Below are 11,044 nucleotides of genomic sequence, written 5' to 3'. Positions count from 1 at the left end.
CAAACTTCAAGCCCCAACATTGAGAATCCTCTAACTTTTCTCCTAATCGACCGGTGGACGCTTGTGGGTCTCTAGCCGATGTGGGCTTGCAACGAGTTCTTCGAGTAGGTAGTCTTTGAGAGTTCGTGCATTTCTCCTCCATCTCCGACGTCTCTCAAACCCCCTCTCCTTCTACCCTTGAATGGCCTCGGAAATGAGCAACTCGAGCTATCTTTCGCTGCCTGCAGTCGTCATCGGTGGCAAGGTACGGTCGCACATGCTGCTCATAATGTTCTCCTCAGCTTCATTAATTTTAGGACTCAAAAGCCTAATTCTACCTGCTAAAGGTAATAAGTGGATCATTGCTAAATGGGGTAAGCTCACTAATAGAAAATTAATTGGAAAATCTTTAATTGAGCTTACAGATCACAAATCAATCATAGTCAGTTTTAAAATGTTATCAGACCCTCGACAATCAACCTAAGTTCTCGATTAGAGATTAGTTAGCATACTCCTAATTATCCACGTATAACAACATAATCATAACAATCCTGGATATATCATAAAAAAGATATAGTATAATATTCTAAATATAAATACTTAATCATGCTTTTAGTTTCTTTCAATTTCAGGTTTGTTTCATCATTTACTTCCAAACCAAGCATGCATCAAGACAACATGATCTCTTTCATCCATCAAACTAGCTCATTTCTATTCTAAACTTTTACGTCATGTTCTTATAATAGGCTTCTTATAATATACTCCAATATATACTATAAGTACATCTTAATCCATTATTTTGAAGTGCTATTTACTTGATTCAATCCACCCTTTTAACAGTCACTTCAGGTCTTAAAGACCCAAAATTTTCTAAAATACAAACATCACAATCTAACTATAAAATAACCTTACAACCATAAAATTATATGCCCGAATTAGATTATGATAGGTTATCTCATGACCTCCACAATCATTTTCGCAAATCACTATGAATGCCTTTACCAAAAATTATTTAGAAAAAGTTAAAGAATTTAAAATACTCAAATAATGACTCTAGGAGTCAGAAAATATAAATATATTCAATCATGATTTAAAATTAAACGAGCTTCACTTATTTTTCTTGAGAAAATTGGATGTGCATCATTTTTTTTCTCTTAAGCTTGACTAGAGGTTGTTTACGCTTACACAACCGAAGCTAAAAGAAAAGACGTGAAAGCATAAAAGAAATTTGTGACGGTAGAGGTAACCTAAGATGGTAATGACCATATACATGCACGAGCTTCCACAAATACAAATAGTAATTGTGTGATATATGATGCAACATAAAAATATTTTTTTGCACAAATCATTTTCATATCATTAATCATTTGTCAATCATAAATATTTGTCTTAGTTGGCTCATGACTATTAATGACCATTTAGCTAAGTAACATATGACCATTCATCACTATTTATCTCAATAACATGTGACTGTTCATCACCATTCATCTAAATTTTTTTTTGATTATTCGGGTAAAATTCAATCATCCAACTTAGCCTCATCCAACAAAATATAATTCTCCATTTAGCTTATAATGATTTGGATGAATTGTCTTCGTAACCATTTTATGAGAATTAGTGTTATGGCATAGCATTATTTTAGTTATTAAATCTTATTTATTTTTTATTTGGTTCACATGTTTACACAAATTTCTTTAAAATCCTCCATTTTTATTTTATTTTTTTTTCAAAATAATTGTATAATTTAGTCCAAACTTATAATTGAAGGTAGGGGTGTACATGGTCCGGGTTCGGTTGGGTTGAGAGATTTTCTTTTTTACCCAACCCAACCCTCTATCTTCGTATAGGTGTGTTAGTATGACTGATCTTGCTTCCACTTCTGCTACAACAATAAGGTATTATAGCATTTTTTGTTGTGACATTTCGCTAAAAAAAATTGAGTATCAGAATATTTTGGTTGTGGTATTACGACGTACAATAGGTGGTATCACAGCATTGAAAGTTGTGCTATTTCGGTACACACCTTAAACTGAATCAAAATTGAAGAAGAAAAACAAACAGGTAGGTATTAAAGTTTGAGTTAAAATTGATATAGCATAACAAATTTAACAGTAAAAACTTGATTTTTCATTTTCTTTTTCATGAAAAAATATTTTAAAAATAGTACCACTAAGAATTTATAAACAAATTTATTATTTATAATCAAATAAATTACAAAAATATGGAAATACTAATAAATGGGAAGAACAATATATGAAAAGATACCTAAAATAAGAAACAAATATCTAAATATTTGCCTTTAATAAAATATCAAATATGATATATATGATAAACTATAATTTAGTATTAAATAACCTTAACACCTCCCGCAAGTTGAGCGTCGGATTTGAACGAAAGTGAAGTTTGGATCTGAAAAAATTCAAAGAGAGGTCGAGAAACACTTTTTGCGAAGATGTCTCAAACCTAGTTTGGAGGAGGTGTAGAGAAACACTTTCTTGTCCATTGAAAACTGCAGAGGGATAGCCGCTCAGCGGCAATGCTGCCTTGGCTTCGGCGAGAATGTCTAACCTATGAAGAGGGATCGTCGCTCAGCAATGATGTCGCCTTGGCTTTGGTGAGAATATGTCTAACCCAAGAAGTAGAAGGAGAAGCCTAGAGCAAGGGACAAAGACAATGTTGAAGCCGGAAGAGTCGCCACAGTGGGCGAAGAAGCCAATTTTGGTGAGAAGGGAGGCGTAGAAATTAGTTTAGAACTTCACTTCATCTTCTTGAACTACATCTTGGATTCTGCACATCCTCATTTTTCTTCTAAGCTTCTTGAACCATGATTGTTTCAAGGGCTTTGTGAATAGGTTTGCGATTTGTTCATCACTTCACCAAAAATTGAGTTCAATAATGGCTTCTTTACACAAATCACACAAGAAATGAAATCGAACATCGATGTGCTTACTCCTTCCATGCAACACAGGATTTTTAAACAACTTAATAGTTGACATATTATCACAATATATAACCGTCGTACCTGGTTGCTTTTGATTAAGAATTTCAAGCATTTTTCTTAATCAAATTGCTTGGCACAACCATGCTGCTGCCGCCACAAATTCTGTTTTTGTAGTTGAAAGTGTTACAATAGGTTGCTTCTTTGAAGGCCAGCAAATAGCTCCTGAACTCATCATGAAAATACTTCTTGAAGTACTTTTACGATCATATATATCACCTGCATAGTTGCTATCTGTATAGCCAACCATCTTCGAATCATCTCCTTTCTTGTAGAATACCCTCAAATCAAAAGTTCCTCTCACATAACGAAGTATCCTTCTTGCTGCATTGAGATGTTTTTTCGTTGGATGCTCCATGTAGCGACTTATCATACTAACCGCATACATGATGTCTGCTCTTGTTGAAGTTAAGTACATCAAACTTTCCACAATTTGTTTGAAGTACCTATTATCAACCTCTCGCCTTTCAAATCCTTGTGCAACTTCAAACCCAATTCTGATGGAGTTCCAAATGTGCAATCATCCATTTTAAATCTTTCAAGTAATTCTTGAGCATATTTCTTCTGACAGATAAAGTTACCCGCAGGAATTTGAGTAACTTCTACTCCAAGAAAATATCTCATCACACCAAGATTTGTCATTTCAAATTCCTTCATCATGCTCTTCTTAAAAAGTTAAAACATTTCTTTATTATTGCCGGTAAATATTAAATCATCAACATATAAGCAAATAATGAGAATGTTACCTCCCTTGTTTTCACATACAACGTATGTTCATATGGCCATTTAGTGAATCCCAACTTTCCAATATGAGAATCAATGTGATTGTACCATGCTCTCGGAGCTTGCTTCAAACCATACAAAGCTTTCTTCAACCTGTACACTTTTTCCTCTTTACCTTTTTGAACAAAACCTTCTGGTTGCTCCACATATACCTCCTCTTGAAGCTCTCCATGTAAGAAGGCCGATTTCACATCAAGTTGATAAATAGGCCATGATTTTTGTGCTACAATAGAAATTATAAGCTTTATAGTATCTTGACATGCTACTAGTGCAAATACCTCCTTGTAATCAACTCCATACTTCTGCTTGTATCCTTTTGCAACTAGACGTGCCTTGTACTTATCCACCCCACAATTTTCATTCAACTTGGTTTTGAAAACTCATTTTACTCCAATTGTTTTCTGCCCTTTAGGAAAATTAGTGAGCTCCCAAGTCTTATTCTTCTCTATGGATTTGATTCCACTGTCCATGACTTCCTTCCATTTCTTCTCCTTTATAACTTCTTCATAGACAATTGGATCACTATCCGTAAAGAATGCAAAATAAGCACTATCACTTGAGTTATAGTCCATCTCATAATTAATCATCCAATTTGGTCTCTTTCTTATTCTTGGATTTCTTTGATTGTGATCATGATCTTCTTCTTCTATTGGTTCTTCTTGTTGAGCTTGTGATGAGCTTTCTCCATGCTCATAGTGAGGGTGAATAGGGGCTTCAGCTTGTTCTTCTTCAAGATCTACAGGCATCTACTGATTCACAGTGATCTTTTCTTCCCATGTCCAAGTCTTCTTTCCGTCAAAGATTNCTCTTTCTTATTCTTGGATTTCTTTGATTGTGATCATGATCTTCTTCTTCTATTGGTTCTTCTTGTTGAGCTTGTGATGAGCTTTCTCCATGCTCATAGTGAGGGTGAATAGGGGCTTCAGCTTGTTCTTCTTCAAGATCTACAGGCATCTACTGATTCACAGTGATCTTTTCTTCCCATGTCCAAGTCTTCTTTCCGTCAAAGATTACATCACGACTTACCACCACCTTTTTTGTCAAAGGATCATAGAGCTTGTACGCCTTAGAAGTCTCGCTTACTCCAAGAAACACACACTTCAAACTCTTATCCTCAAGTTTCTTTCTTTTCTCATAAGGAACGTGTGCATATGCTATGCACCCAAAGATTCTAAAGTGGTCTACCGTAGGCTTTCTTCCGCTCCATGCTTTTTGTGGAGTCATATATCTAACAGAGAAAGTAGGGTTTCGGTTGAGAATGTGAACAAACCACACAACAGCTTCTAGCCAGAATTCCTTCGGAACTTCTCCTTTATTTAACAAACTTCGAACCATGTTAAGAATGGTCCTATTCTTCATTTCGGCCACACCATTTTGTTGTGGTGTATATGCTGCTGTCAATAGCCTCCTTATGCCCTTCTCTTCACAAAATTTCGTAAACTTGTTAGAGCAAAACTCTCCACCTCTGTCAGTTCTTAAAGTCTTCACTCTTCTTCCAGTTTCAGTCTTCATAGTAGAATAAAATTTCTTGAAGCAATCAAAGGCTTCTGATTTGGCATGCAAGAAGTAAATCCATGTCTTTCTACTAAAATCATTGATGAGGGTCATGAAATATTTCTTGTTACCATTTGATGCTGGAGAGATCGAACCACATATGTCTGAATGAATCAACTCCAAAATTGCTTGAGTTCTTCTTAATTTTCCGGATGGAAAAGAATTTCTTTCCTGCTATGCTACTAAGCAACTCTCGCAAATTTCTATTGGAGGAGTGATGTCCGACAACCCAGTCACCATCTTCTTTGAAGACAACGTCTTTAATCCTTTAAAGTATAGATGACCATACCTAAAATGCCAAAGTCATTTTGTATCTTCTTTCTTCACCATCAAACTTCTGGCAATGATATTTAACGTCAACGGATATAGATGGTTGGTGGTCATCTTCATCTTAGCAATCGATCCTCTATTGGAGTCATAAATCTCACATTCATTATTTTGGAATGTGATCACATACCCCTTTTCTTGCAACTGACCGATACTAAGTAAGTTGGCTTTCAGATTAGAAATGTAGAATACATTAGAAATTGACTCTACAAAGCCATTTTAGTCTTGATATCTATGGTTCCTTTCCCCATCACTTGGATAGTTGAATTGTTGGCAAGACAAACCGTAGTATGAAAATTTTTATCCAAAGTTGAGAAGAATTCCTTACAACCTGTCATATGGTTGCTGCATCCAGAGTCTACGACCCATACACCTTAATCTGCAACTTTCATAGCATGAAATGACATCAACAATGTTTCTTCTTCTCTTTTCTCCACAAAATTGGATTGATCTCTTTTCTCCTTTTGGAGCCTCGTATAACAGTCATTCTTGTAATGTCCAAGGCGTCCACATCTGTAGCATTCCACCTTAGACTTGTCAAAATGTCTCTTGCCTTTGTTGTCATAATCATCTCTAATGACATGCCAACATCTCCACTTCTTTCTCGACCGCCTCTCCCACGACCTCTACCTCTAGAGCTTGAAGTTTCACCTAGTGTGGATATCTTTAAGGCTGTCATCTCCTCTATTGCATCTCATGTACTAGCAGGGAGCTTTGGAGTTCATCTATTTGCATCTCTTCGACATTGTTTGCTTCTTCAATAGAATATACAATGTAATCGAACTTTGGAGTTAGAGATCGCAAACTCTTTTCTACAACCGCAACATTTGTGATTGAATCACCATGCATCCTCATTTTACTGGCAAGACTCATAACCTTGCCAATATAATCATTCACCATTTCTCCTTTTTGCATTTGAAGAATTTCAAAGTCTCTTCTAACCGCTTGAAGTTAAGCACGCTTTACTCTCGTTGAGTCTTGATACTTCCTCCTCATAGAATCTCAAATTTCCTTGGATGTCTTCTTCTTAAGCATTGTTTCCAAGATAGTCCAATCAATGGACTGGAATAAATAGTTCTCGACCTTCAGGTCCTTCAACTTCGTTGCTGCCAACCGTTGCTGTTCAACAGCTGAGAGTACCTCGCCTGCATTTGGCTCTACATAACCCGTCTCCACATATCAAAGAACTCCTTTGATCTGAGGAAATTTTTCATCAACATCTTCCAATGATCATAGTGACCATCAAACCTCGAGATGGTGGGCTGAACGTAGCTCTCAACTTGTCTTTTTGCTACCATTCTTGCTGCTGCAAGATCGCTTTGATACCAATTGTTGGTGACTACAGAGAAATTTGGTAAAATTCTTTGAGAGGAAAGAACTTTGTAAAACTATGAAGGAATGTTTGATTGATTTTCTACTATTTCCACCAATGCCAATATATATATAGAGGTAATTTGAGACATTCCACATTACTATTCAATATCCAAAATTCATGCATTTATTTAATTAGGAACTAATGAACCTACATGTATCTATTCATTCATGTACTTATACATGTATCTATACATGTACAAGTGACCCTTCAACACATGTATTTATTCATACATGTATCCACTAGTGATCATTCAGCACATGTATCTATTCATACATGTATCTACTAGTGACCCTTCAACAATAGTATGACAAAGGATGATTTTGAGGTCAAAAGGGTGGAACTGAAGAGTAATCAATCAGTTCCACATGTGGCAGCCATAGAGATTGCCCCTGTGTCGTCAAAGCCAGCAGGAGTGATGGAGAAGAAGATGAGTAGGGGATTCATAATCCATTGAAAATAAGGGATCGAGGTTGCTAAACCAAAAGGACTCTGATACCATGAGAATGTTTGCAAATTAATGATATTCAGTACTAAATTATAGTTTACCATGTATATTGATATGGAAATCAACCCAAGGGAAAGTATGGAACAAATTACCTTGATGATCAAGATCAAGAGTAAAGAAAACTCGTTTCTAAACTCGTGATTCGAATCACTCTACAAGAGGTTTGATCAATATCACTTGAATGACTCTAGCATGCAAGTTCTAAACACAAGAATTTGCAAAGAAAGTTTAGCTTTCAACAAAGCTAAAATAGAAATTCTATTCTTAATTCCAAAATCTGATGTCTAATCAAAGAAAAGAAGGTTTTATATGGCCTTTACAACCTTAACCTATGTGATACATAACTCCCAAATTAAATGGGCTAGTAAATGAAAAACACCCATAACCTCCATATTAAAATGGCTAGTTAATGGCGTTATATTAACCTATGTGGGTTACAATATAACCTTAACTCCTATATTAAAACTAGCTTAAATATGACAAACAAATAGTTAAACTATAATTAAATAATGCAATTAATAAAATGTCCTTATTAGTCATCCTTGGACTAGTTTCATAAATTCAGCGGAGTTCATTAAATGCAACTTAAAGTGCATTTAATTCATCTCTTTCTTGAAGCTCAACTTTGCATAACATATAAAGGAGGTCTCCAACATCTTCTAGAATTTCCTTTGATGAGCTCACCATAGCTTGAATATAACTGTATAAGGTTTGTTGTAGCTTCTTGGCTCTCGTCCTTGTAATTGGACCTTGAGGTATGGAAATTCCTTGGTCGTTGTTCATATCATTCTCCCCCTCTTGAGAAGGATTCGTCCTCGAATCCAAGCCATCACCTACATCAAAAGGACTCAAATCAGCAACATTAAAAGTTGCACTAACACCGTACTTACCTGGTAAATCAATTTTATAAGCATTGTCATTGATGCGCTCAAGAACTTGAAAAGGTCCATCTCCTCGTGGTAAAAGCTTAGATTTTCTTTGAGTAGGAAATCTTTCTTTTCGAAAATGCACCCAAACCCAATCTCCTGGCTTGAAGATGACAATCTTACGTCCTTTATTAATTCGGGTGGCAACCTTGGAATTTTGTTTCTCAATTTGTTCTTTTACTTGCTTGTGCAGTTTATGAACAAACTCAACCTTGACATTTGCATCAAAATTCACAAACTCTTTTGACGGTATAGGTAACAAGTCAATGAGGGTTAAGGGATTAAAGCCATAAACAATTTCAAAAGGTGTGCATTTAGTAGTGCTATGAACAACCCTATTGTATGCAAATTCTATAAATGGCAAACAATCCTCCCCAGTAAGATTCTTATCAATAATAGCCCTAAGCATAGCAGTCATGGTTATGTTAACAACTTCAGTTTGTCCATCAGTTTGAGGATGACAAGTAGTTGAATATACTAGCTTAGTTCCTAACTTACCCCATAAAACACGCCAAAAGTGGCTTAAAAATTTTACATAATAAAATGATGTAATAAAATTTTACATAATAAAATTTTACACGCCAAAAGTAACTTACCCCATAAAATACGCCAAAAACTTGGTTGCTTGTGGATGTATATAATAAAATGATGTAAAATTCACAAGAATAAGTGCAAGTATACACTATCACAAGTAGCAAGTAATAAGTAAATTATCGATTCCACAAGGAACCTATCTTTTTGGTTAATTTTATCGCTGAAAATTAAGTGAGTTTTTGGGTAACATTCAAATGTGTGTTGGAGATTTTAACTATTTAAACAAAACTAGAACAGAGTGCCACTGCTGTCTAAAAAAATAGAAAATGATGAGAAAATCAACTATAATGAGGAAGGTTCGGCTAAGAGAGATTAAATAGATAAGTTGTTGAGTTTTGTGCTAGATTTTAGTTTCTTTTAATAGATTCTCAAGCCCACTTCCGAGGGTCATGAATGGTGATTATTTCCATAATCGTTGTAATTTCCATTAACAAGTCTCTAGGAGAAGAATTATTCCTAACCCTTCTATTACGCTTCAAGTCTCCTTGCTATGGAACTAGAGTACTAAAGAGGATTTCATTGCTCCCTCTCTTCTCACGAATAAGAGAACAACTATGTATATAAAGTAGCTAATTAAACATACATGTAAATCATTGACAACTCTTTAATAAACTAAAATCATACCGTCAACATACTTAAACTATATAAAACTCTCTCGCCTCCCCTATTAAGTTTAGCTCTCCATACAAACTGGATTAAACAGAGGAATCCACATCTTCATCATGTAAAATTGATGGAATAAGGAAAGAGAATAAGGAAATAGAGAGTTATCCCGGTTTGTTGTCGTTCGTCAATGGAAGTTTCATTCTCTTGAGCTCTCACGTCCACCTCTTTGCCCTAATCAATCCTTGTTGGTCTCCTTTTCCTTCTGCTCTCAACAGCTGCTGGATTAAGGTTTTCTTCTTCTTCTCTGGTTTCATAGCAATTCACTGCAGCAGAGGCTGCTGCTGTGTAATTCGATTTTCTCCCCCAAGATGAGGCTCCTCTCCTCTTGGTCTTTCTTTTCCTTTTATATTGAGCATGAGTTCACCTTTAGAGCTGAAAAGGAATAAGTAGTCTACATAGGATGTTCCTCATTGGGTAGTCAATGACCCACTTGGACTGATGATGTGGATTTAAAATTTTCATATCATCCCCCATTTGTTTCCAAATTTGCTACTCCCACATGATTTAGCATAAATGTCTGAAATTTTACCATATAACTCAATTAAATATACAATTAAGATCAATTTATGCCAAATCATATTTTTTTCTTCATGTTAGACCGTAATAAACGATTTCATGCTCTAGAATAAATGGGGCAATACANTAACAACTTCAGTTTGTCCATCCGTTTGAGGATGACAAGTAGTTGAATATACGAGCTTAGTTCCTAACTTACCCCATAAAACACGCCAAAAGTGGCTTAAAAATTTTACATCATGATCCCTAAAAAACAAGTCAGCAATATGTTTTGCATCATCAGTTATGTGACAATGAATAAAATGAGCCATTTTACTAAATCGATCAACCACAACAAAGATGCTATCATAACCTTTCCTAATCTTAGGTAAAGCTAAAACAAGATCCATTAACATATCAATCCAAGGACCATTAGAAACCGATAATGGGGAGTATAAACCATGTGGTTGAAGTCTAGACTTAGCTTGTTTACATGCTATGCAACAAGCACAAACTTTATGAACATCATGTCTCATTTTAGGCCAAAAATGTTCAGAGAGCATATCATAAGTTTTAGAAACTCAATGGTGTGCCATTAAACCACCTCCATGAGCTTCCCTCACAAGTAGCTCACGGATGGAACAAGATGGTATGCAAAGTTTGCCTTTTCGGAACAAAAATCCATCTAACAACAAGTAATTATCCACAATGAGTCCTTTTTCACAAGATTCAACAAAAGGAGCAAAGAACATGTCATGTTGATACAAATCCTTTATGTGTTCAAAACCCAACAACCTAGCATTCAAAGTATTGAGGAGGACATACCTTCGTGATAAAGCATC

The sequence above is a fragment of the Cucurbita pepo genome, chromosome LG19 (assembly GCF_002806865.2).
Source record: "Cucurbita pepo subsp. pepo cultivar mu-cu-16 chromosome LG19, ASM280686v2, whole genome shotgun sequence".
NCBI lineage: Eukaryota > Viridiplantae > Streptophyta > Magnoliopsida > Cucurbitales > Cucurbitaceae > Cucurbita > Cucurbita pepo.
Note: the sequence above shows the minus strand (reverse complement) of the source record.